Below are 27,960 nucleotides of genomic sequence, written 5' to 3'. Positions count from 1 at the left end.
CAAAATCATTTGTGCTAATTCTGTGTTACAGTCAGGACTCAGAAGGTCAGATTTACTAATCAAAATTGTTTGGGCCAATATTGGGGTGCAGGCACCAGGCCCCATTTCCTAATCCAAATCATTTGAGCTAACACTATGTTGCAGTCAGGATTCTGGAGGTCACATTTACTAATCAAAATCGTTTGAACAAGGCCGGCTCCAGGTCCTATTTCATAATCCAAATGATTTGGGATAAAATTCTGGTGCAGGAACCAGGCCTAATTTTATGATCAAAATCATTTGGGATAATACTCTGGTGCAGGCATCAGCCCACATTTCATAATCAAGTCCATTGTGCTAGTACTGTGTTTCAGGCGCCAGGCCTCATTTCATAATCCAAATGGTTTGGGATAATAGTCTGGTGCCATCATCAGGCCTTATTTCATAATCCAAATTGTTTGAGATAATACTCTGGTGCAGGCACCAGAACTCATTTAATGATACAATTCGTTGGTGTTATGTGTCAGCCCACATTTCATAATATAAATTCTTTGTGCTAATGATGTGTTTCCGGCCCCAGGCCTCATTTCATAATCCAAATTGTTTGGGATAATACTCTGGTGTTCAATCATTTATTCAAATATCTTTCCTGGTATAGAAGTTAGGCTCACTGGCCTGTAATTTCCTCGCTCCGTCTTCTTTACTTTTTTGAAGATAGGGACAACATTTGCCTTTCTTCAATCTTCTGGGAATTCTGTTTTTCAGGATTTTTCAAAGATTCGGGCTAGTGGTTCTGCAATCACCTCTGTTAACACTTTCAGTACCCTTGGATGTAATTCATTTGGACCAGGAGATTTAAATTAATTTAAATTAGCTAATTGTTCTCTCACCAGCTATATGTTTATGAATGTGGATTAGTGTGGATTCTTTTATTCGTTCAAGGTCACCGTGAAGATCAGTTGATTTTACATTTGCTTTCATAGAGAAACAGATGCAAAATAAGAGTTTAAAAGTTCGGTCATCTTAATATCATTTTTGACCACTTCGCCCTTTTTATCCAGTAAAAATCCTATAGCATCTGTGACTTTTCTTTTGCTTTCGACATATCCCCCCAAATCCTTTTTTACTTTTTTTGGTCTTCCTTCCAAGCCTTAGGCTGGGTTCATACTGTGTTTAGGCAGTCCATTAGACGGACTGCGTTACACCATGGCATAATGCAGTGTAACGCAGTCCATTAACTCTGCCATTGCCCTCCATTGTCGAGCGCATCGCGACGCATTCCGTAAAGCGGCACGCATTTACGATGTGCCTTCATTCAGTGATGGAGCCTTGGACACAGGCTGCAGCGTCTGAGGCTCTGTCACCGCTAGGGCTGATGAATCATGAGCGCTAGCGAGTATCGCATAACGCGATCACGTTATGCTATACCGTTTAACCAGCCCGTCAACGCTATGCGTTGAACGGGCTGGTTAAATGCAAAGTGAACCTGGCCTTACTTCATTACTGGCTTTAGTTCTTATAACTCTTGCCCTGCATTCCCTGCAAACAGCATTATATTCTTCTTTAGATATTCCCTCCTCTTTGATTAAGTTCAGTGTTCATCCATCTTGGTCTTTATAAATGCTTTCAGTTCTTCTTTCTTTTCGGAATTGTTACCAATTGTGCGGTGAGAATTTCATTTAGCTAAATCTTCCATCCTTCTTGGACATTTCTGTCCTTAGAACATCCAGCCATTGGACCTTTCCTGCCCTCTCTTTTTGAATTCACTAAACTCTGCCTTTCTGAAGTCCAATCTTAAAGTCTGCGTTTTCTCTGGTCTTCCTTTAGTAAACAAAAATTCAAGGGTAGCATTATAGCTGTCTTCTGAACTCCCAGCCACCTATACTTTTTCAACCATTTCCTCTCTGTTGGTAAAAATTAGGTCCAAGATTGCAGATCGTCTTGTTCTCTCTTCTACCTATCGAAATATAAAGTTGTCAGCAAGAAAAGATGAGAAGTTTTTGGTCTCAGTGCTTTTGTCTAAGAGAAATTCCCAATAAATATCTGGATAGTTAAAATCTCCCATGCTAACTACATTGGGAACGGAAAGTATTCAGACCCCTTTAAAAATTTTCACTCTTTGTTTCATTGCAGCCATTTGGTAAATTCAAAAATGTTCATTTTTTTCCCATATACACTCTGCACCCCATCTTGACTGAAAAAAAATCAGAAATGTATAAATTTTTGCAAATGTATTAAAAAAGAAAAACATAATTATCACATGGTCATAAGTATTCAGACCTGTTGCTCAGTATTGAGTAGAAGCACCCTTTTGAGCTAGTACAACCATGAGTCTTCTTGGGAATGATGCAACAAGTTTTTAACACCTGGACTTTTGGATACTCTGCCAGTCTTCCTTGCATATCCTCTCCAGTTCCATCAGGTTGGATGGTGAACATTGGTGGACAGCCATTTTCAGGTCTCTACAAAGATGCTCAATTGGGTTCAGGTCAGGGCTCTGGCTGGGCCAGTCGAGAATGGTCACAGAGTTGTTCTGAAGCTACTCCTTTGTTATTTTAGCTGTGTGCTTTGACCTCATGATTCTCTTTTGATCTGGCATCCACTGTGAGCAGTGAGGTCTTAAGGCCCCTTTACACATAACGATGTCTCAGCAATCCCACTAATGATCCGATTTGATGGGATCGCTAGGACATCATTAGGCTGATCGCTGGTGAGCTGTCACATAGACAGCCCCTCCAGCGATCAGGACCAGCGATCACCGATGCTGCCCGCTGGTATCCAACGTAAATGTTGGATACCAGCGTGCAGCGTCAGTGATCGCTGGCTCCCGCAGCGATGCGCACTGGCCAGCAGGAGACCAGCGATGAAAAACGGCCCAGGACGATCCAGCACGATCAGCTATAACCGGCGGGGGGGCCGGTCGCTGCTGGATGTCACACACAGCAATATCGCTGGAGAGATCGCTGATGTGTCACAAAATCAGCGATCTTGCCAGCAATATCGCTGTGTGTAACAGAGCCTTTATATAGTCAGGTATATGCCTTTACAAATCAAGTCCTACCAGTTTAATTAAACACAGCTGGATTCCAATGAAGGAGTAGAACCATCTCAAGGAGGATCACAAGGAAATGGACAGCATTTGACTTAAATATGAGTGTCTGAGCAAATACTTATGACCATGTGATATTTGAGATTTTCTTTTATAATAAATTTGAAAAAAATTCTACATTTCTGTTTTCTCAGTCAAGATAAGGTGCAGAGTGTACATTAATGAGAAAAAAAAATAACTTTTTTGAATTTACCAAATGGCTGCAATGAAACAAAGAGTGAAAAAAATTTAAAGGGGTCTGAATACTTTCAATACCCACTGTATGTCATACTATTTTGAGAACAAAGACATCTGATGTTAAAAGTGTTCATCCATATTTTCAGTCTGTCCAGGTCGCCTATAGTAAACACCTACAATAGTGTCCTTTCTGTTCTCCTCTTCTTAAATTCTTACCCAGACAATTTCTACAGAGTTATCAGTCTCTGAAGCTTGGATCTCTGTGGAGATATATACATTTTTCTAACATTCATGCAACACCTCCTCCCTTCTTGTTAATCCTGCTTGTAATAAATAAGTTGTAGCCTTCAAGGTTTGCATTTCAAGCATGTGAATCATCCCACCAAGTTTCAGTGATGCCTATGACATATAACTCTTCCTGTGCTAGCAGCTCCAATTCTCCTTGTTTGTTTCTCGTGCTCTGTGCATGTGTATAGACACATTTTAGTTTGTAATCGGCTTCCCTTGCTCCTCTATTTTCATCCAGAGTTTGTTGTTTTTGTTTTTCCTTTCCACTTCTAACAGCAGGGTTCTCAAAAAAATTCATTAACTGCTTCTTTCTTCCTGTCTCTATATATCCCATCCCGTACTGCTCCAGTTTAAAGCTCGCCTGTTCAGTGGTTCAGTGTAGCAAGGAAGGTGTCTATCAAATATGTGTTTTCCTGTTTTCATAAGTTGCTACCTATCTTTAGAAAGCAGTCCATCATACAGGAAATTCACTCCATCATCAAGAAACCTAAACCGTTGCTCATGGCACCATCGATGTAGCCAGTTGTTCACCTATAGAATCCTGTTCAATCTTCTTGGACTATGTCCATCCACTGGGAGGATGGATGTGAAGATGACCTGTGCTCTCAATTCCTTCTCTTTACGGCCTAGGTCTTCAAAGTCTCTGCCTATAGTTTCCAGGTCCTTTCGGCTGTGTCATTTGTTCCTACGTGTATTAATTAGCATGGGTAGTCATCTTTAGCACTGAAGAGTCTTGACACTCTATAAGGCACATCTTTGATTTGGGCAACTGGAAGACAACTCGTGAAGTAATATCCGGTCGGCAGACAGCGGTTTCTGTTCCTCCCATAAGGGAATCCACCACGACCACTACTCTCCTTTTCTTCTTCACCACAGCACTTCTTTTTCTCCCTTCAAGAGGCTTCTGATTTCTTACTGGGTTCTTCTTTGTGGGCAAAGCACTTTTTTGATTTACATCTTCATAGTTGTTCTGCATGAGAACCTTGTAGTAGTTCTTCAGCGTTATGGATACTGACTGCCTCCTCATCCTCCTGCTTCTTTGGGTCACATGCTTCCAATTTTCATCTTCTGCAGGTACATTGAAATGTGCTTCTCTTCAAACATTCTGAAGAGATTATTCTGCTCTGAGAAGGAATTCCTCATCTTCTTTGAGCTTCAGTGTAGATATTCTCTACTGAAAACTTTGCACCTTTTTCTCTAACAAAATCATAAGCTTGCATTTCTGGCACATAATTTTGTCTTTTCCTCTGCGAAGTCTGTAAACATACAGCACAGATTGCAGCACACCATATGGGTAATCTTCTCCATATTGAACAAAGCAAATACCAGTAGAATCACCATAAAGAATTCCTCTAAGCAGCTCGATCCAGCTACACCCGAAGATCCTCAGACTCACAGCGACTCTTCACTCTTACCAGAATGCACCAGAAATATGCAAATTATATCACACGTGTTTCAATTCCTGGTTTGATGATTTCCTCCAAGCAGCTCAATCCAGCTGCATCCAAAGATCCTCAAACTTTTGGCAACACTTCACTCTTCCCAGAATGCACCAGGAATATGCACTGTGTGCCAGCATCAGTACATATAAGAACTTTATATATATTTTTTTGCTATAGGATGTTGTGCTGCTGAACACATTCTATCAGCAATATTAACATCCATTATGGTCTATTACTTCACTTTTTGTTTTTCCATTTCCTTGGATATAGGGTATGTATGCTTATATCTTAATATTTTCCTAATTGAATTGAAATGTAATATCTTAATCTTTATTGCCACACCTGCACAATAAATGCATAGATACCTTATTTTGCCCAGGGACAGAAACATGCTCCACATCTGTGGGTTTTGTAAAGTAGATTACCACTTTCTCCTAACATCAGGAGAACTGGGACACACAATAAATATAAGAGTATGTGCACTCATTGTACTTTTGACATGACCTCTTCTGGAACACACCTGAAAATGTGATGAAAAAGGAAACGCAAAAGCATAAACATAGTGCACAGTTATGTAAAAATGACATGATTTGCACATGTTCCGTCTTTTGCGCTTCTTTTAACCGCTTCATGGTGCAAAACCAAAAAGAGGTAAAAAGAAGTAACATGTTCATTCTTCAGGCAGCTTCCTTTGAAAGCCACCCTATCATGGTTCCACCCTTCAGTATGTCTGGGATGCAGTTACTGACAGCTCAGCCATCCAATCCAGTACAGTGGTGTGCTGAAGTTTTCAGTACTTTGATTGACAGCTTGGCCATCCAATCTGGTACAGGGGTGTGCTGAGCTGTCAGTATGCTGATTGACAGCTCGACTATCCAATCTGTGACTGGCAGGTGTCGACTGTCTCCAAGTGTTCACTATCCTGGGTGTTTGTCATGCTACATAACTGAGCTGCTTCTCCCAGACCTATGCAAAACATACATTCATCTAGTAAGTTTGTGCTCCCCGTGCCTTGAGTTCTGTATGCTTGATCATTTGCTGCCTGATTTTGGACTTCAATCTGACCATCCATCAGTTTAACCCTTCTGCTGTGATCTGCTATCCTCCTGATATTCTAACCTTGGAATGTTATCTGACCACGCTTTTGTCTCTTCCTTCTGTTTATGACACACTCTCCTGGCTTCTGACCTTGGACTCCTTGACCATTCTAACTCACTGCTTGGCCATTAGAAGTGACTAGCATCTCACACCCACTCTTTATAGTTAAAAGTATAGGGAGCAGAGGCTTAAAAACAATGGCAAAAATAGCCAGCGATGCCGCTTCAGAAAAAAAAAATGGAAATCCTCGGCAGCACACAAGTTCAGTTACATACACCTAAATGCATTTGAACATACTGTTTGTATCCAATCGTCTTATGGTTTGCTAAAGACCAAAAATACAAAATCAGTTTTAAGATTTTGTAACTCCCTTTCAGGCCAAATCATAAAGATGTCAGCATTGCAATGTTGAATAGAAAAAACAGAAAATGCTTGTTCACTTGCAAGTCATATACAGTAGCTTATATAACAATGCTGATTATATATGCAAAATAAATGTATGCCTCAAAGGTGCAGTTACAGATTCTAGCTTCATGTCGAATATTATAATTTGCCTTTTAATTAAGAATTCAAAAGGCTGTTTATTAGAATCCATAAGCACAAAATGTTTTTGTGGCCCTGTAATTGCATATCTATAAAGCGTGTTGTCCACTGCCCGCTGGTAAAGCAATCGTACAGTTAATAGTTATTAGGACACCGATAAATCTAGTGAAATGAAAAACAGCGTCTGATTGCCAGCAGTTGATTATTATGGGGAAAACAATACTTCATGTAATTATTGCTCTTGTTTAAGGGCTTGGGGAGATGAGATTTCACATGTATTTAAATATTCACTGGAACTGAAAAGTAAATGCTCTGCCCAATATAATAACGTCATTCGTAAATGACTGTGCACGTCGGGGACTTGTTTTTGATGCAAGCTGCAAATATAAAGTATGATTTACCCTGTGTTATGGACATTATGGAGAGGCAGAATACATTTTTCATGCTCACAAATAGAAAACGAATGATATGGGATTGGTTCACGCATCAGATGAAATTTCATTCTTTGCTTCTGATCTGTAGCATTTCTCTGTACTATTATTAATACATTGAATTCTCCACAGACTTGCAAATCCTTGGCTTCATTTGCATATGTTGTGTTATAAATAGCTAAATAAGGAATATAAGCTATCTTCTACAGTATTTATGGAGCTTGGTGTCTGGAAGTCTGCAGAAACAATTGCCAGGACTTATGTACACTTTACATCCATATATGAAGAGTAAGAAATTATCAAAAAGCCTTCATAATACAGATGCGCAAGCTGTGGTGGGCTGATGTAGTAGATATACCGTACTCCAAATTGACTATTGTAATAGAGGCACCAAATATTTTTAGTATGGAACATCCTGTCCGCGTGACCTAGAACAGACACATAAAAGTTGCTTCTTCAGCCTAAAGTTGGGCCGTATTCACATCAGAAGATGCTAAATGGAGATATAGACCTGCATGGACCAGACATATGTCAAAAGTGTGTCAAGGGTGAGGGGAAGTGTTATAAGCATGCATATATGTATATACTTTAACTATAATTATTTCTATATAAGAGCCACCCAAATATAGCACAATTTAATTGTGCATACTTTTTACAGCCTCTAACATTATAGCTGATTAGCAAAAGTCAGCATGACTCATAGAAGCCAAAGTGGATTAATGGGCTTTGAGATAAAGTGTTCTTTGAATGATAAATGTTCCTTTGACATTTGGTTCTTGTTAATAAATGTTTCAAATTTATAAATGATTTAGTTCAATGAAATTGTCATGGGTTGTTCTAGTCATAAGGCCAGATTTGGTGCTATATTCGTTCTGCATTTTGACTTTAAATATGACATATATACTGGGGATATTACCAAGTGAATGTGTCAAATCTTAAGCCCTCATGTACAATATATGGGCAAAAGTATTGGGTCAGACCTCTTAATCACTGAATTCAGATTCTTATTTAGTCCCATTGCCACAAGTGTATAAAATCCACCATTCAGGCTGCCTTTATTAATATTTGTGAAAGAATGGGCTGTTCTAAAGAGCTCACTGAAATGGAGAACAGTACTGTAATAGGATGTCACCATTGCAACAAGTCAGTTTGTGAAATTTCTTCCCTCCTAAGTATTCATTGATTAACCATGAGCGATGTTATTGAAAAGTGGAGCATTCGTAAACTACAGAAACTCAACCATGACGTGGCAGGCCAGGCAAAGTGACTGAGCTAGCTTGCCGAATGCTGAGACACGTAGTACATTAAAGACAAGATTGCTCTGCTGACTCACTAACTATACTACGCACACAAACTATGTGGCGTGACAGTCAAACAGCTTGTTTGTTGGGTTCTCCATACATGTGTTGTAACTGTCACAAAGCTGCGACCCATACAGCTGCTGAGCTGGACATCTGATTATCCGGAGCGCTTGTAGGGTCGGTGGTGGGGTGCCGAGCTGGGGGGGGGTGGTCCTACTTCTTACCGCGCAGAGATGATACAGAGACACGATGAGGCAGATTCTGGGTGCAACAGGTCCAAGTTTATTGCTCACCGTCCGACTGACGGTCCTCGCGGTACACCGCGATATCTCTCTCTGCCCTCCGTGTTCAGGGCCGCTCCAACACCGTATGTTACACTAGGGACGTATTTATACGTCACGTCCCGTCTCACACTGTGACAATCCTGACAGCTCGGTTACTGTGGCCGCCTTAGGCCCGTACACCAACAGCACTTTACTGGTCAGTTTCGTCGTAACACATACGGTGTCTTCCACCCAGAGCCTTGTCTCTGCTGCGGTCCTTCCCTGTCAGGACCACCCCCCTGACGTTTCCTCTCCTCAGTCCCCCTGGTCGGATTCTCCTCAGGGAACACAGACTGGCGTGGTCCTCCTGTCACCTGGGCTCCCCCTGGGGACTGGAATCTTCTGGAACCCTCCCTCAGAATTTATAACTTCCCCGGTTCCTTGAAACTGTCACTAACTGTCACCACGCCCCCCATGACCAACGGTTTCTAAAGCCCTAAGCTGCTGTAAAGTCCTTTGCTCACACTCCACCCTGCCATCTAATGGTCATCCCAAGGTACTGCACGTCCACTACACTTTCCTAGTTGTTTCCCCACTGTAATCACTGACTCCTACCTACACTGTGCAAACCTATCTTTCTTCAACTCTGACTAGTCCGTCCGTCCGTCAGGTCACCTTCCCTACACTCCCCCTTCCTTTGTCCATTGTCGTCCTCGACAATCGTCATCCCTGCCTTCGTCGTTCTGAATCTACACCTACATTCTGTTGTCGGACCAGAAGTTGAGCCAAACCCACTATCTGCGGGGGCCGAACCATACTGGGAGCACTATGCTCTGAGCAGCCTACTGCTACTCACCAGCGCGCACGCCACATGACAACGTCTTTCAAATTGGGCAAGGTACACCCGTATTCTCTCTACGGCGTGTATCTTTCCCCTGCTCTCCCCTACTGTTACCTTTCACTATCCGGTACGCCGTGATCGAGGCCACTCACCTACCAGATCATTGCCGGCGCCCGCCTTTCCTTCTTCAGGGGTGTCCGTGGTGTTGGGGACCTGACCTAGGACGGCTGTCTACCTCACGTCTTCCCATTCATTTTCCTTCTTTCAATTACATGTCATGGTCGGCGTCCCGGTCTCCCAGACCTCAACTCGTAGATCCCTACCGGATCTCACACTTTCCTTTGGTCCCTCGGACCTTCCCGCACTCGGACCTGTTGCATTTTACTTTGGCAAATCATACAATAAACAACTTTATAATAGCACAAGTACCCATTTTTTTATATTATTTTTTTTTTCATTTTCTTTTGCTTTAAAACTCAACGTTCAACAATAAACATCGCCAGTACTCCTTTTCCCTCCCCCTTCCTTGGACATGGACACTCCCTCTCTTTTACATATCCCCGCTCTGTCAGGCAATCAACTTTACGTTTGCTTTCCATACATGAAACATAAGAAAAGAGAGAAACAAAAAAAAATAATTGCATCAGATAACAACAAAACATTTTTTTGTTTTTTAAATGCAACTGTCCTTATAATCTGCACAACGGTGCATCGAACTCCTGACAGTCTATACCACTCTCAATGGACAGAGGTGAGGGCTCCACAGCCGTGGAACTCCTGGGGGAACCGAGAGTGTCCATAACAGTCCTTTTTTTACGGGGGTCCGCTTTGCTCAGGCTCCGCCAGCACTGCCACCGCATAATACCCGCGGGGGCAGTATTCCTTATAATAAGAGACCAAGTCCCCTACTTCCAGAGCCCGGCCATGCCGTATAGAGGCAATGTTCACATACACTTTCTGGCCAGTCTTATCACGGATGAAACCGTACCCCTTCTCGAGGTCGGTGTATACCAGCCGCCCCTGCGATCTCTTCTCTGCCATGCCAGCCTCCCCCTTGTCATGCAGCTGTTTCCAAATCGCTTTCTCCCGTGTCTTCTTTCCCTTAATAACCTCCGCAACCCAAACGGAGGGTACCGCACCAGTCCCAGAGTCCGATGGGTGGGACCTTGCCGAGAAAGGGCGTGGGGTAGAGGCGGCCGATGATATCTGTGGCCCCGCAGCCACTGGGGCCAGGTAGCGGATGGGAGCAGCCGTGACTCTGGAGGGCTGGTCCACAGGGCCCGATAAACAGACCCCAGCCGGTTCCAATACTGGCTTCACCGCGGCCACCCGGTAGGCCGCATCCACAACTCCTAGCAAAGCCGGGGTAACGGCCGGTTCGGGCAATGAGGCTGACACCGGTCGAGGGAGCGCAACCGCGCCTTCTGTAAATAAGCTCCGCCCTGGTGACTCCGGGCGGGAAGGTTCGGGAACGGGAGCTAGGGCCCTGCTCAATTCCACGTATAGCATAGGGCCCTCCGCAGCCGGGCCTTCCGGTACACTGGAGGCTGCGTGTTGTGGCAAAATGATAGGGGCCGCTTGTGAAGCTGTCGGCAAGGCCGGGGGAACTCTCACCTTCCTCGGCGCCACGGCCTCCGTCACACCACCGCACGGCTCATCCCGCAGTCTCCGCTCTCCAACTCGCTGCTCAGCGGGCCTAGCCTCCAGACTCAGGGGCTCCGCAAGGAGACTCTCCGCCGGTATCAATGGCGGCCGCTCCTTCTGGTTCCGCACGGGCTCCGCACAGATTCCTCTTCTTGCCCATGGACCCGAAGATGACGTCTTCTGTCTCAGCTCGTTCTCCTGCCGCCACTGCCATTCTAGGCGGCCAATACCCCGACTTCCGCAGCGTCTCATACCGTCCGGTGGGCAGCAATCGAAGGGCGCCAAACAGTCGCTCCCAGGCTTTTCTTCGGTGTCACTCCCTCTGCGGGGTGGAGCGTTGGCAGGCCTCTCCACCCACCTGTCAGGGTCCAATGCTTGGAAACGTCGGCCTCCGGACACATACTGCTGTCCACGGGGGTACGTTGGAGGGGGTCCCAATCCATTCGGAACTACTGCGAACACCCGGACCTCACCTCTGCGTTGAAGGAGCGCTGCCATACTGCACTGTCTCTGGTACCGCCCCGGATCCTCTACTGGCCACACAGATTCGTCACTGCACTCCTCATTTATAATCCACTGGTAAACAAATTGTAATCCACCGGTAATTATATTCCAGACTGAGTAGACTAAGTCCTTTTCCATTTTTTTGAGGCAGGTCTGCTGCAGAAGATGATGTATTAGCGGCGGTGATCCTGCCGACTACGCCAAATGTAGGGTCGGTGGTGGGGTGCCGAGCTGGGGGGGGTGGTCCTACTTCTTACCGCGCAGAGATGATACAGAGACACGATGAGGCAGATTCTGGGTGCAACAGGTCCAAGTTTATTGCTCACCGTCCGACTGACGGTCCTCGCGGTACACCGCGATATCTCTCTCTGCCCTCCGTGTTCAGGGCCGCTCCAACACCGTATGTTACACTAGGGACGTATTTATACGTCACGTCCCGTCTCACACTGTGACAATCCTGACAGCTCGGTTACTGTGGCCGCCTTAGGCCCGTACACCAACAGCACTTTACTGGTCAGTTTCGTCGTAACACATACGGTGTCTTCCACCCAGAGCCTTGTCTCTGCTGCGGTCCTTCCCTGTCAGGACCACCCCCCTGACGTTTCCTCTCCTCAGTCCCCCTGGTCGGATTCTCCTCAGGGAACACAGACTGGCGTGGTCCTCCTGTCACCTGGGCTCCCCCTGGGGACTGGAATCTTCTGGAACCCTCCCTCAGAATTTATAACTTCCCCGGTTCCTTGAAACTGTCACTAACTGTCACCACGCCCCCCATGACCAACGGTTTCTAAAGCCCTAAGCTGCTGTAAAGTCCTTTGCTCACACTCCACCCTGCCATCTAATGGTCATCCCAAGGTACTGCACGTCCACTACACTTTCCTAGTTGTTTCCCCACTGTAATCACTGACTCCTACCTACACTGTGCAAACCTATCTTTCTTCAACTCTGACTAGTCCGTCCGTCCGTCAGGTCACCTTCCCTACACGCTCAAGGTATCTGGTTTCCCGATGCAACTATTTGGTATGTGCTATAGCTTGCCGAATAAGGAAGGAGCCAACGATGTTCACTCATCTCTAGTGATAACCATGCCATCACTGAACTCTAAAACAGTGGAAACATGCTGCGAAGAGATGACTCAAGCTTCTCTATCAGGTAGAGGGTTTGAAGAGTCTGAGTATAACAAATATTTGGAGAATGTTAATTGCCTTGAAAATACATGTGTTGTCATTACAAAGGACAGGCACATGACTTATTCCTACCAACGAACTTACAAAAGACTAGGGGGCCCTCATTATGTGTGGACAAAAAGTGATTCCAACATCTAAATAGGAAATATTTTTTTACACTTAGAGTAGTCAGACTGTGAAATGCCCGATCATCAAAGGCAGCAATGGCAGACACTATAACAGCTTTTAAAAAAGGGTTCTATTCTTTTCTCTCAACAAATGGCCTTTGGGGTTATAAATAATCTAGTGAGAGAGAATATATAACTGGTGCTGAAAGTTTGACTTTGATGAACCTATGTTTAGAGTAATGTACAATTCAAAGACAGATGGCATTTAACCTCTCTTGCTCCAGTGCCAGTTCCATGCCACTGCTCCAGTTTCTGTATTTTGGCTACAGCAGCGATGACAGCTCATATCATGGTTACAGCCACTTAATTGAGTAGGTAGTGCCATCTACATTACATTACATTTTTCACTAAAGGAATCATTTGGGGTACACATTCTTAATTGTGGAAAACCATTTATGTCATAATGGAAAAAATATTAGATGGCATTAGCCTACCATAATATTAGGATATTGCTCATTAACCCCTTTATCCCCCAAGTCTCTTTCCACTTTCATGATTAAGTCAAATTTTACAATTCTGAACAGTGGTACCTTAAGAGGTAACAACTCAGGAACACTTTGTTAGGCGTTGGGATTTTCTCGCTGCGCGGGATAGATCGCAAGCATTATCTGGTGCAGCTTTGCGTTCTGGAGTCAAAGTCCAGCGATAACCTTACTGTGCATGTCTGTGAGGTGGTGTCTTCCCATTGGTGGTCAGACATTAGCTGCTCTGGTGATGTGGCAGCTCCAGATTGGCCCACGGGCGATGCCTCGACCGACTGGCGTGAGTGTTTGAGGTGGAGCCCAGTGTTTAAAAGCCTCTCAGCGGCACATGCAGACGTGCTAGTGTCATTTACGTTTGGTGTGTGTGGGTGGATACTCTACTACTCTGTCAGAACGCTTGTGTGTCTGCCTTTACTTGAGCTTGTACACTTTGGCAGGCAGGTTGCACACTTATGCAGTTTTGTACCCTTGGCTCTCCGCCTGTCTCTAGTCTGCTACATGCTTTGGGTGCCAGTCAGGCACTGGTTCAGTAGTGTCAGGACTGGGGTAACTAGCCACTTGGCTTAGCATCTGTTTTGGTCTTGTGTGTGGCTAGCATAGTCCAGTTACAGAGCAAGCTCATCCCTTACACTATACTTCTCAGTGAAGGTGACAGGGTATCGGAGCTAGCGTCATAGGAGTTCTTTCTATTGGCTCAGCATCTGCTTCATTCGTGTGTGCAGTTAGCACAGTTTAGTTGCAATGCAAGACTAATCCACGTGCTAATGACCCTGTGATGAGAACAGGGTTTAGCACTTAGTATACTTAGTGCAGAACCACTCAGTGAAGTAACTGAGCTTGGTACTCGGTGTTCCGATCACACTGTATGGTGTTAACACAGTGTGTTTAAGGTAACGCTTGCTGTTTTGTTCTGTCATTATTCACAATAGCAGCAGTGATATTCTCTGCATGGTGGCCCTGGGTTGCGATTGCACTTTATTTTATATTTTATTCCTTGCAATCTGCCAACCCTAGCACACTTCAATGGATCTTACTGATTCTGAGAATTTTATTGTGACATATTGTACTTCATGATAATGGTAACATTTGTTCAATATTACTTGTGTTTATGTATAAAAAAAATTAGAAATTTGGCAAAAATTTTCAAAGTTTAGCAATTTGTAAAATTTTATTTTAAGGGCCTTAAATCAGAAAGTTATGTCACACAAAATAATAAATAACATTTACCACATGTCTACTTTACATCAGCACAATTCTTGAAGCATTTCTTTTTGTTAGGAAGTCAAGGTACTGTCACACTTAGCGATGTACCAGCGATCCCGACCAGCGATATGACGCGGTCAGGATCGCTGGTACATCGCTAAGTGGTCGCTAGTGAGCTGCCATACAGGCAGATCTCACTAGCGACATCGCTGGGGACGGGGGTCGCTACTTACCTGTCACACCAGGCGATCCTGCGTCCTCCCGCCCGGCTCCACGTGTCGCTTGTCGTCACAGCAGGAAGCTGACGATGAGAAACAGTCCTGGATGTTCTCGCGCGATCAGCGATAACCAGTGAGGGAGCCGGTCGGAGGTAAGTATCAGACACAGTGATATCGCTAGCAATATCGCTATAACGTCACAAGTTATAGCGATATTGCTAGCGATATCTCTTAGTGTGACATGCCCTTTAGAAGGGTTAAAAGTTGACCAGGGATTTCTCAATTTTCAACAAAATTTCCCAAACCATTTTTTTAGGGACCACATCATATTTGAAGTGACTTTGTAGAGCCTATATGACAGAAATGCCCAAAATTGAAACAATTCTAAAAACTGCACCCCTCAATAAGTTTTTTTACCCCATCAGGTGCTTCACAGGAATTTTTGCAACGTGGAAAGAAGAAATGAAAATTTTTACTTCTTTCACCCATATTTTACTTTAGACCCAAATTTCTTAATTTTAATAAGGGTAACAGGAAAAAGTGGACCCAAAATTTTGTTATGCAGTTTCTTCTGAGAATGCTGATACCACATTTGTAGGGGGAAAAGTACTGTTTGGGCACATTGCAGGGCTTGGAGGGGAAGAAGCACTGTTTGACATTTTGAAAGCAAAATTGGCTGTAATCAAGAGTGGATGCCATGTTGTTTTATGAAAGCCCCTGCTGCGCCTAAACAGTGGAAACCCTACACAACTGAACTTTAGAAAACTAGACCCCTCAAGGAACTTATCTAGATTTATGGTGAGCACCTTGAACTCCCAGGTGCTTCACAGAAATTTTTAACGTTCTGCCATGAAAACGAAAAAAAATCACACTTTTTCCACAAAAATTATCTTTTAGCTCCACATTTTTTATTTTCACAAGGATAACAGGAGAAAATATACCCCCAAAAATTGTTGTACAATTTCTCCTGAGTATGCCAATACTCCACATGCTTTGAAAAGTTACTGTTTGGGTGCACGGCAGGCAGAGCTTGGAAGGGAAGGAGCACCATTTGATTTTTTTGAACGCAAAATTGCCTGGGAACATTAGTGGATGATATGTTGCATTTGGAGAACCCTTTATGTGCCTTAATAATGGAATCACCTTACAAGTGACCCCATTTTGGAAACTAGACCTCAAGGAATGTATATAGATGCAGTATGAGCACTTTGAACCCCCAGGTGCTTCACAGAAATTTTTAACGTTGTGCCATGAAAACCAAAAAGTTTTTCCACAAAAATTATCTTTTACCCCTACATTTTTTTCACAAGGATAACAGGAGAAAATGGACCCAAAAAATTGTTTTGCAATTTCTCCTGAGTAGGCCAATACTCCATATAGGGAAAGCTACTGTATGGGTGCATGACAGGTCTCAGAAGGGGAGGAGCACAGCTTGACTTTTTGAACTCAAAATTGGCTTTTATCATTAGCAAACACCATAACACATTTGGAGAGCCCCTAATGTGCCTAAACAGTGGAAATTCACCACAAGTTACTCTACTTTAGAAACTTTTCCCAATAAGTAATGTACATACATATTAGTCCAAAAAACCTTTGACACTGCAAGGTAACACTTCACATAACATATCTCAACTCTAATACCAGGCAGAGATCCAGGATCAAGAAGTGTAAACAAGGAAGAATATTATAATCATTATCATTTTTTATTGATATTATGCAATTAAGTTTAAATCAGGTGCCTCATGACATAGATGGACACAGCCAAAATGCTTATGCTCATGAATTAGAGAATGCACTATACAAAAATGCAGAGATAATACTATTAAATATATATACAGATTGATCATTCAATCAAGAAGAGGATTAATCAAACATAACTAGACTTTTCTGGTCATACTATCAAGATATTAATACAAGTAGGAAATTATTACATCTAAAGTGTTAGTTCTGTATATCAAAGCCAGATAAGGTACTAAAAGCCACTACTGATGCAGTGCAAAAATTATATCAAAAAAATAACCGTACATACGGTCAAGACCTTACCTAAATAGAGGCATTTGAGAGTAGGTGCCAGCTGCATCCCTCACCCCTTGTTATTTACACTATTTTAGCAACTAGACCCCTTGAAGGGAATCTGTCACCTCATTTTTGGGCTATGAGATGTGGCCAACACCATCCTGGGCTTATCTACAGCATTCTGTAATGCTGTAGATAAGCCCCCGATGTAACCTGAAAGATAAGAAAAGCAAGTTAGATTATACTCACCCAGGGGTGTGGTCCGTTGCAGTGGGTGCTGCGGTCCGGTCTGGCGCCTCCCATCTTCTAGTGATGACGTTCTCCTTCTTCTGCTGTGGCTCCTGTGCAGGCATACTTTTACTGCCCTATTGAAGGCAGAGTAAAGTACTGCAGTGCGCAGGCGCTGGACCTCTCTGACCTTTCCCGGCACATGCGCACTGCAGTACTCTGCTATGCCCTCAATAGGGCAGATAAAGTATGCCTGCGCAGGAGCTGCGGCAGAAGTAAGGAGGAGGATATCATCGCTAGAAGATGGGAGGGGCCAGACTGGACCGCGACACCCATCGGACCTCACGGACCCCCGGGTGAGTATAATCTAATGCATTTTTCTTATCTTTCAGGATACAACAGGGGCTTATCTACAGCATTACAGAATTCTGTAAGTAAGCCCCTGATGGTGGTGGCTGCTTCTCATAGCCCAAAAATGAGGTGACAGATTCCCTTTAAGAAATGTATGTAGATGTGTGGTGAGCACTTTGAACCCCCAGTTGCTTCAAACAAGTTTATAATTTTGAGCTGTAACATTAAAAAAAAACACACAGCAGGGCTTAGAAAGGAAGGAGTGACAAATTGGAATGCATACTTTGATGGAATGGTCTTCTGGTGTCATGTCGAGTTTGGAGACCCCTGATGTGCCTAAACAGTAAAGCCACCAAAACTGACCCCATTTTGGAAATGATACCCCCCAAGGAATTTAATTAGCCTTGTAAGAACACTATTGGAAAATAGCACTGAAAATTCTCAATATTCCTAAGAATAATTATTGGAAGTGCATTAGTGCTATAATAATTCAGAACAATGACAATTATGCAAACACTGAATATAAAGTACAAAGCTCATCACTATAATTAAATACACCTAGCTGTCAGCCTATTTACAAAAGCTGAAAAAAAAAAATTTTCAATGCTTCTTGGTGCCTAACAAATAGGGCTCTAAGTATGCATGCACTCCAGATTACACTACCCATAGAACTTAAGAGACTAGTGCAGCCTTAGAAATTTTAGAAAGTTTAGCTGAAGAACATAATTCCAGTGAGACGGTGAGTTCATTTCCCGTTTCATTGTTTAATAAAGCTAAAAAATTTCCCAATATTAATACTTGTTCAGCGATTGAGATCTTCGTTAAATTAGTAACTCGGGATATTGAAAAATTAGGGCGAGTATCATGCTAGTTCAACAACTATAAAAGAGAGGGAAATCATTGCTGAACTACAAAGCTGGAATGATGTTGTTTTTAAGAGGGCCGATAAAGGTGGAAATTTAGTAATTTGACCACGGGAGCTTTATGAAAAACAAGCGTGTAAGTTGCTTTCAGATACCAGTTGCTACAAGAAGTTGACCCATGTACCTCTACTCAAATATCAAAGAGAATTAATTGAGATTCTGAAAGATGCGTATGAAGGTGGAGTTATTCCCACGTCATTGCTCAATACAGTTGATTCATTCAAACCTAAACTACCTACATTTTACTTAATTCCTAAGGTGCACAAGAATATTGAGGATCCTCCGGGCTGCCCCATTGTGTTGGGAAGTGAGGGGCTGAGTGAGTTGATTTGTCAAATTATGGATTACTATTTGAAACCATTGGTTACTACTTTGCCCTCTCATATTCTCGACACAATGACAGCCTTGAGAAGATTGGATCATTTGCACCTTGATGAAGGAATGATCCTGGTAACGGCGGATATTGAGGCTCTTTATACTTCCGTCTGCCATGATCAAGGCCTTAAAGCAGTTTCATGGTTTTTGAGAAATAGCAATTTGGACACGGCATTGATAAATCTCTTACTGGTATTGTTGGATTTTATTCTAACACACAATAGCTTTGTACTCATAGATCAAATATTCCTGCAAGCACAAAGTACAGCCATGGGGGCGGCATGTGCCCCGGCATATGCCAATTTATTTCTTGGCTTTTGGGAAAGGGAAATTTTCCAATGCTCCCCTGTAGCTGGTATCGACAAGGTCCATAATTGGATGAGATTTATCAATGACGTGTTATTTGTGTGGGAGGGTTCTATTGATGAACTTGGAACCCTGATGTCTACACTCAATGACAATGATTTGAAAATAAAACTAACCTATTCATATGGCAAGCATGTAAATTTATCGGTCGTCCAAGACAGCACCACCTGAGAGACGGGATCCGCCCTTCAAGAACAGGAAACCTACAGATACAAAAGGGCGGCACCTCTCCCACGCATCAGTTGGTTTCCTGTTCCTAGAGGACGGGACTTCCTTCAGATTGTCCATCATGGAGTCGTCGAGGGATTCCCTGGCTCGCTGACTGACCCAGGTAGCGAGGGGGTCTCCTACCTCGGTCAAGCTCGGGTCCCTGGAAGCCCCACGGTGGGGCCGGGTAGGTCGCCACGACGGTGGTAAGAGCAGGTGGAGCCAAGGGTCCGGTGGACAGCCGCCTCGATAATACCGGCACCAGGAGGTATGTATGTCCCGGGCCCCTCCTGGTGCGCTCTTCCCGTGGTCCGGTCTCTCTTCCTGTCCGGGCCGGCGGTGGCACCCGGTCGGCGGGTGCTGGTCGGCACGCGTGGGGGCTGTGGCCTTGCCTGAGCCGGGGGTGCCGTGCCGGCCCCTCTGCGCGCTCCCCGCAGGCCTCAGACGGGCGGCGGAAGTGACACGTGTGCATGGCGGTACTGGGTGGCACGCGGTGCCCGGGACAGGGGGGATGACCGGAGCATGCGGGGGGGAGGTCGCGGGGGGTTCCCGGGTGGGAGGTGCCGCGCCAGAACCCTGCTGACCCGGACAAGGAGGCCTTAAAAGGCAGGAGGTGACGCTGCTGGGGTGCTTCTGAAGGCCCAGCAATGGATATGACAGAAGCCCCCATAGAGCAGCTGAACGAGGTGCAGGAGCACCCACAGAAACAGGCCACAGTGAAACCGCATGCGAGTGGGCAGCAGAAGAAGAAACGGACGGGCGAACAAAGCCACAGAAGTTCCCCCAGGCTAAAGGACCCTCCTGCCTCCCTCCGTGATCCGGTACCTGCCTCATCTGCATGGGTAAGAGATCTCCATGAATGTACCCTGATGCAGTGTTCCCTTATGTTTTTTTCGCAGGGGAGGAAAGCAACGGGAAAACAGAAGCACAGGGAATGTGCTCTCTGTAGTTGCCCCTTGCCGGATGGCCACCCTAAAAAGTTGTATCAGCCATGCGTGAGACAAACAGTAGGGGTGGAAGGGGACGTTGGCCCAGGGGTAGATTGACAGGCCCTTACACTCTCCCCCGTCCATACAGGTAGCGGAAGAAACGCCGGACTTCACCACAAGCCTGAGGGAGATAATCAGGACAAAGATAAAGGCCCTATCTAAAAAGAAATCTTCTAGGGGAAGAGAATTTAGTTTCTCAGGTTCAGAGTCCTCGACCACCCTAAAGATCGATGACTCCTCAGATTCCCCGGCCTCCACTTCGTCTTCTTCGGAGGAAGACTCGAGTCGATTCTGCTTCCCCTTAGACCAGATGGATAAGCTAGTGAAAGCAATAAGGTCCACCATGGGGGTAGCAGACACAAAGCCGGAACTTTCAGCTCAGGACGTGATGTTCGGGGGTCTAGATCCCAGGAAGCGGAAGGCCTTTCCATTAAATGATAAGGTCCAGAGCCTAATAGATAGGGAATGGAAGAGACCTGAAAAAAGGGGCTCCTTACCTCCTGCCTTCAAGCGGAGGTACCCGTTTGACGACCCAGTGGTAAACAGATGGGATAAGGCCCCAAAGCTGGACGCGGCAGTAGCCAAAGCCTCCAAAAAATCCTCCATACCCTTCGACGACATGGCCTCCTTAAAAGACCCGCTAGACAAGAAAGCGGATTCTTTTTTGAAGGGAACATGGGAGATGTCAGCAGGTGCTCTAAGACCAGCAATAGCTGCCACATGTACGGCCAGATCCATGATGGTCTGGCTAGACCAATTGGATTCCCAACTAAAGGATGGAGTCTCAAGAGCATCTATCCGGAAAATGCTGCCAATCATCCAAAGTGCGGCAGCTTTTTTGGCTGATGCTTCAGCGGACTCTGCGAGGATGGCAGCTAGAACTGCGAGTTTATCTAACGCAGCTCGAAGGGCCCTTTGGTTAAAATGCTGGCCGGGAGATATCCAGGCCAGATCACGACTCTGCTCCATTCCATGTGAGGGTGAATATCTGTTTGGCCCCGTCTTGGATGAACTTTTAGAGAAAGCCGGGGATGATGAAAAGAAGTTCCCCAGTCTACCGAATCCTTCTTACAGACGTCCCTTTACCAGAAAAGGCTATTTCCGTAGAAGGCCGTCCAGAGATCAGGGCAGATGGGATGACAAAAGAAGGAGAGGTACAGGTTTCATGTTCGGAGGAGGGGGGCGCCAAGAAGGTCCAGCACGTGACACTAAAAAACCGCCCCAATGACTAGTTGCTCCAGTAGGGGGGAGACTAGCTGTCATCTACCCAGCCTGGTCCATGATCTCCAATAGTAAATGGATACTGGGGGTGATAGCTGTGGGTCTACGCCTAGAATTCGCTCGGGTTCCCCAAGATCAATTCAAGGTCACCCCGCTCAGGTCTTCCACATCAGAACAAGCTGCTCTGGAGGCCGAGGTGCATGATCTTTGCCGCAAGAGGGTCCTAACGGTGGTCCCAGAGGGAGAAACGGGGAAAGGGTTTTACTCCCCCCTGTCCCTAGTCCGTAAACCAGACGGGTCCTTTAGGACTATAACAAATCTTAAATCCCTCAACGAATTCCTGGTCATACGCCCGTTTAAGATGGAGACAATAAAATTGCTGTTTCAAAACTGTTTTATGGTGGTGTTAGATTTAAAGGACGCTTACTACCATATTCCCATTCATGCAGCTCATCAGCGGTTTCTCAGAGTGGTGGTTCAGCTGGATGGGTCAGTCCAATAATTCCAATATGCGGCCCTCCCCTTTGGGGTGGCAGTCGCTCCCCGTGTGTTTACCAAAGTAGTAGCGGAAGATATGGCCCATCTACGTGAATCAGACGTTCTTGTGATCCCCTACTTAGATGACTTCCTGATCGTAGGGAAAACGGCAAAACATTGTTTGGAACAGCTACAAAGGGCAATGTCTGCCCTAGAGGGGTTAGGATGGCTGCTTAACATTAAAAAGTCTCGGTTACAGCCGGTGAGAGTCCAACAATTCTTGGGTCTGATCCTAGATTCTGAGAAACAGGAATGCCGTCTGCCCCCGGAGAAGCTTGTTCGCCTACACTATCAGGTCCTGAACGCTTGCAATAACCCCACCATGTCCCTCAGGAAAGCCATGTCCCTTCTGGGTTCCCTTTCGGCCTGTGTCCCGGCGGTCCAGTGGGCCCAGTTTCATTCAAGAACACTACAGGGCGAGGTCTTAAGGTATCATAGAATCCTTGAGGGTTACTTAGAGGGCCAGCTAACCTTGTCCCGAAACACAAGGGAGTCCCTAGAGTGGTGGCTAGACAAGGATAATTTATCCAAAGGGGTCCCCTGGGAGTATGACATATCCCGCATAATCACCACGGATGCTAGCCCTACCGGTTGGGGGGCTCATATGGGGGAGATCCTAGTCCAGGGCCTATGGGAGCATCATCAGATAGAAATGTCATCTAACCTGAAAGAGTTGACAGCAGTAGAGCAGGCAGCTAAGGAGCTACTTGTGTATCTACAGGGCCATCATGTGCGAGTGTTCTCCGACAATCAGGTCACCGTGGCTTATATCAACCACCAAGGCGGGACTCGTTCCAAACCCCTGATGAATGTGGCAGAACGGTTGTTCCGGCTAGCAGAGCAGCATTTTCAATCTTTAACAGCTCTACATATAAAAGGGAAGGAAAATATCACAGCAGATTTCCTAAGCCGCAATCCCCTAAAACAAGGAGAATGGACCCTAAGCACCTCCATCTTTGACCTGATTGTACAAAAATGGGGACAACCAGAGGTAGACCTCTTTGCTACCAGGGAAAACAGAAAATTAAAACAATTTTGCTCCCTAAATCCCAGAGAGAACCCCCTGGTGGTAGATGCCTTTCTGATAAAGTGGGACTTCAGACTAGCATACGCCTTCCCTTCCCTATCGCTACTACCCCTGGTGATGAACAAAATCAGTAGAGACAGAGCAAGGGTGATAGCTATCGCTCCATTTTGGCCCAGGAGGGCTTGGTTTTCTTGCCTCAGGACCATGTCGATGTCCGACCCTTGGGTCCTTCCGGACATCCCGGATCTCCTATCCCAGGGCCCAGTGTTCCATCCTCAGGTGGCTGGCCTACATCTGACGGCGTGGAGTTTGAACGGACACTGCTGAGAGAAAAAGGCTTCTCCCCAGACCTGATTAACACCCTACTTAAAAGTAGAAAAGTCATGACTACCAAAATCTGTCAGAATTTGGAAAAAATTCCTGCAGAACTCTGGAGTGGTCGCTGGTGGTTCGGCACCTGTAAACCAAATCTTAGAGTTTCTTCAGAATGGTCTGGATATGGGGCTCTCCACTAGTACCCTTAAAGTACAAGTATCAGCCTTGGGGCCCTCTTTAGCTGCAACATCGCGGGTAATTACTGGATCAGTAGATTCATTAAGGCAGCAGGTAGATCCATGCCAATAGCGAAAGATAGATTCATGCCATGGGACTTGAACGGCTATGACAGAAGCCCCATTCGAACCTATCTCATCAGCTTCCATAAAAAACCTGTCCCTCAAAGTAGCCTTCCTGGTAGCTCTAACCTCAGCTCGTAGGGTAAGCGACATCCAGGCATTATCTAGACGTCCTCCTTATATACAGTTCAAGGACGATAGGGTAATACTCAGACCTGATCCGGCGTATTTACCTAAGGTAGTTTCCAGCTTTCATAGGACACAGGAGATAGTCCTTCCATCTTTCCTCCCTAATCCAGCTAATGAGAAGGAAGAGAAACTTCACACCTTTGATGTTAGGAAATGCCTCATAGAATATCTGGAAAGGTTGTAGAGCGTCAAAAAATACACTAGCCAGGTGGATTAGAGAAGCGATCTCAATAGCATACACCTCAAAAGGCAGGTCGCCACCCCGGAAGCTGAGGGCGCATTCCACCAGAGCCATGGCGACCTCGTGGGCCGAGAGATCAGAAGTTTCCATTGACCAGATATGTAAGGCGGCTACTTGGTCCTCTCCGAGCACCTTTTATAGTCATTATAGGTTAAACTTGGGTGCTTCCACAGACCTCTCCTTTGGTATAAGGGTGCTCCAGGCTGTAGTCCCTCCCTAAATAGTTTTACTCTCTGTAACTCTCTCAGGTGGTGCTGTCATGGACGACCGATAAAGTCTTAGTTACTCACCGGTTAACGGTGTTTTTCAGAGTCCGTGACAGCACCCGTATATTCCCTCCCTTTAGTTTGGGTGTGCACTTCTTCCTCTGGTATGTACACTGGTAAGGAATAGTGATGTAAAAGTATTGTATATAAATTATGCTATTAACCATTGTGGTCCTCTTGTGATCTGTAATCCAACTGATGCGTGGGAGAGGTGCCGCCCTTTTGTATCTGTAGGTTTCCTGTTCCTGAAGGGCGGATCCCCTCTCTCAGATGGTGCTGTCATGGACTCCAAAAAACACCGTTAACCGGTGAGTAACTAAGACTTTTCTTGACATTGATGCTCGGGTGAATGAGGATGGGTCAATCTCCACAGATTTATTTAGAAAGCCAATGGCTACGAATTCTATCTTGCATGCTTGATCTTCCCATTTAAAGTCCACAATACGTTCAATACCTGTAGGTCAGTATTTACGAGCAAAAAGAATATGTTCCACAGAACAAGCTTATCAAAATCAAGCCGTTGACTTGTACTATAGATCTCGAGAAAGGGGTTATGGGCAGTGGTCTATCCGTAATGCTTATAATAGAGTACAAAAAGTTTCAAGAGATCATTTATTATATAGGAAAAAAATTGCAGTTGAGGATAAACGTCAAATAAGGTTAATTACGCCATTCCAAGCTCAATTAAATAAATTCACTAATCAACTCTCACTGGCATATACTTCATACGGATCCTATTCTTAAACAACCCTTGAAACAAGACCATGTATCACGGCAAAGAGGACGAAAAATCTAGCTGATCTACTTGTACGAACTCACCTCCCTCCTAAGGAGAAAATACAAAGAGGAATTTTCGGTGCAATTCAGGGATTCTATCCATGTAAAAGATGTAAAGCTTGTGCCAATACCCAAAGGGCAAAGGAATTTGTTAATTCGGTTCATTCTAAGACGTTTTCTACGAGAAAATGTCTTTCCTGCTCTGCAAAGGGTGTAGTTTACTATGCTAGTTGCCCATGCAACAAAATTTACATAGGAATGACGACTAGAGAACATAGAATAAGAATCCGTGAACAAGTCCGGGATATTCAAAAATCTAAAGATGCGGAAGATGGAGATCAATTTGAAAACCCTGCCAAGACATTTCAAATTATTTCATGGTTCAGAAGCAGGTGGTCTACGTATTTTTGCAATAGATCAGGTATCCTTAGGTGTGCAGGGTGGTGACCTTTTTAGAATTTTATCGCAAGTAGAGAGTCGATGGTAAATACTATGGTTCCTCAGGGATTGAATGAAAGCAATGACTTTGGGTCCTTTTAATAAATGCCTAAAATCTGGGTCTTTTTATCATTTTTTTCTGGTTTTAGTATTAATTACGTTCTTTTCATTTAGTTTTCTAGATAACTGATTGCCTATGATGATTCCAGGATGATGATTCATCACCGCATATTATGGAATTTTGGCATTTGCTGAAGATTTTGAGGCCTACATTATGAAGACTTTACTATGAAGATTTTATCCAGCACATTTGCACTTTATTAGGCACTTTTGATCTATCACTTTTACTGCTACAGTATATATATATGTATTATATTTTTGTCTTATTATATTATTATATACATATAATAATGTTTATTTGTATTTCTACATAATCTGATTAATTTATTTATAATATTATTGGTCTTATATATGTATCACTTTTTGTATTGTCATTTTCTTGCATTATTATAGTAGGTTTGTATCACTTTCTACATTATAAAGTATGATTCTAGCCTTTACTAGTTCATACACATGTAAGCTTTAGATATGGTTCAGCAAGTTTATTTGTTTTACTTTATGGGTCAGGTAGTGAGCGCATGCCTGTCTCTGTCTTCACTTGAGACCTTCACAAAGTGCTCATTCAGTTTCCTGTTAGTGTCACGTTGCCAAGCAACGTGCCCTTCTGCATTCTGGGAGCGCCGAGTGTGAGCTCCTGTTTGAGAGTGGAGGCACATCCATGCATGCGCCGTTGGTCTCCTGACGTCACTTAACAGACTGATATTTGTGAGCGGTGTTACCGATTGGCGACTGTTTGAAGCACTGAATGAGAGCTCCTGTCTGGAGCGAGGATACATCTACACATGTGCTATTCATTTGTTGATTTCATTTAATAGGCTGTAGTCTTTTTGATCTTGACTCTACTAAGCATGCGTTAAGCCTCGTACGTCGCAGCGTTGGGTCACTGTTTCTATTGGTTGCCGTCACTGTAAATACTAACATCAGGTTACAAGCAGGCCACACCTCCTGAGGAAGCTGCGGCGTAACGCGTGTAGGGGCGGCAGGCCGGGGAAGTGTGACTACATACCTTATGTAAGTTTAGCACTATTTTGGCACTTTATATCTTGTACCACTTGTCCTAGTTAGGATTTTATGCACTAGTCTCATAAGTTCAATGGGTAGTGTAATCTGGAGTGCATGCATACTTAGAGCCCTATTAGTTAGGCACCAAGAAGCATTCAAAAAAATTTTTTTTCAGCTTTTGTAAATAGTTTGACAGCTAGGTGTATTTAATCATAGGGATAAGCTTTGTACTTTATATTCAGCGTTTGCAAAATTGTCATTGTTCTGAGTTATTATAGCACTAATTCGCTTCCAATAATTATTCTTATGCATATTAAAAATTTTCAGTGCTATTTTCCAATAGTGTTCTTACAAGGCTAATTAATTTGCCCTGTGTCCTATTAGTTTGTATGCTCTTTTTCTTATTTAATTATGTATAATAAAATGTGTTATTTTAGCTACAAAAACTCTATTGTCTCTCTTTCCTAATGGTATTGTGAGCATTTGTTGATTAGATATTGCATTGAGTTGTGCCATTTTCCAATAGTAGGGAATTTCTGATTCTAACCCCCAAGGAATTTATTTAGACAAGTGGTGAGTTTCTTGAACCCCAAGTTCTTCACAGAATTTGACAACGTTGAGCTGTGAAAATGAAAAAGATATATATTTTTCCAACAACATTGCTGTATTAGCCCCAAATTGGTTTCATTTTTGCAAGGATAGCAGGAGAAAAAGGACCCCAAAATTTGTTGCACAATTTCTGCTGAGTACATCAATACCCCATATGGGGTCAAAAGCTACTTTTGAGGCATCATGCAAAGCTCGGAAGAGGAGAAGAGCCATATGGGCAAATACCCATTATGTGGCTATACCGTACTGCTTAGCCATACGGAGAGATGCAGGGAAGAAGCACTATTTGCCTCTGTAGGTTTTCCTAGAAAAATTTTCAAACTCTATATGCAGAGCCCCTAAGTTGTAGAAGAGCAGAATTTCCCCTCAATTGACCCCATTTTGGGAATTATATCCCTTTGGGAATTTTTCTACAGGTGTAGTGATGATTTTGAGTCCATGGATGTTTTCCAGAAACAAGCAGCAGTGGATGTTGCTGAGTGAAATTTGCAAACTACCTTTGTAGTCCCCAGAACATTGTAGCGTCCAGTATGTTGTAGTGCCTAGCTCTTGCTAATGGAGACAAGCACCCGTAAATTAGATGTGCTCTT

General features: G+C 44.2%; 1 long non-coding RNA gene across 1 annotated transcript in view; it reads left to right on the top strand.

Moving 5' to 3' along the window:
• LOC141096921 (uncharacterized) overlaps positions 1-27,192 on the top strand; it is a 31,666-nt gene extending 4,474 nt beyond the window's left edge. The window contains exon 3 of the long non-coding RNA XR_012233814.1: positions 25,814-27,192. This is a non-coding gene — a long non-coding RNA (uncharacterized lncRNA). The remainder of the gene's footprint in view (positions 1-25,813) is intronic.
• Positions 27,193-27,960: the final 768 nt, after the last annotated feature.

This window comes from Dendrobates tinctorius, unplaced genomic scaffold, assembly GCF_039654945.1.
Source record: "Dendrobates tinctorius isolate UK_male_01 unplaced genomic scaffold, ASM3965494v1 ptg000081l, whole genome shotgun sequence".
In the NCBI taxonomy this organism is placed as follows: domain Eukaryota; kingdom Metazoa; phylum Chordata; class Amphibia; order Anura; family Dendrobatidae; genus Dendrobates; species Dendrobates tinctorius.
This window is presented reverse-complemented; position numbering and strand designations above follow the sequence as displayed.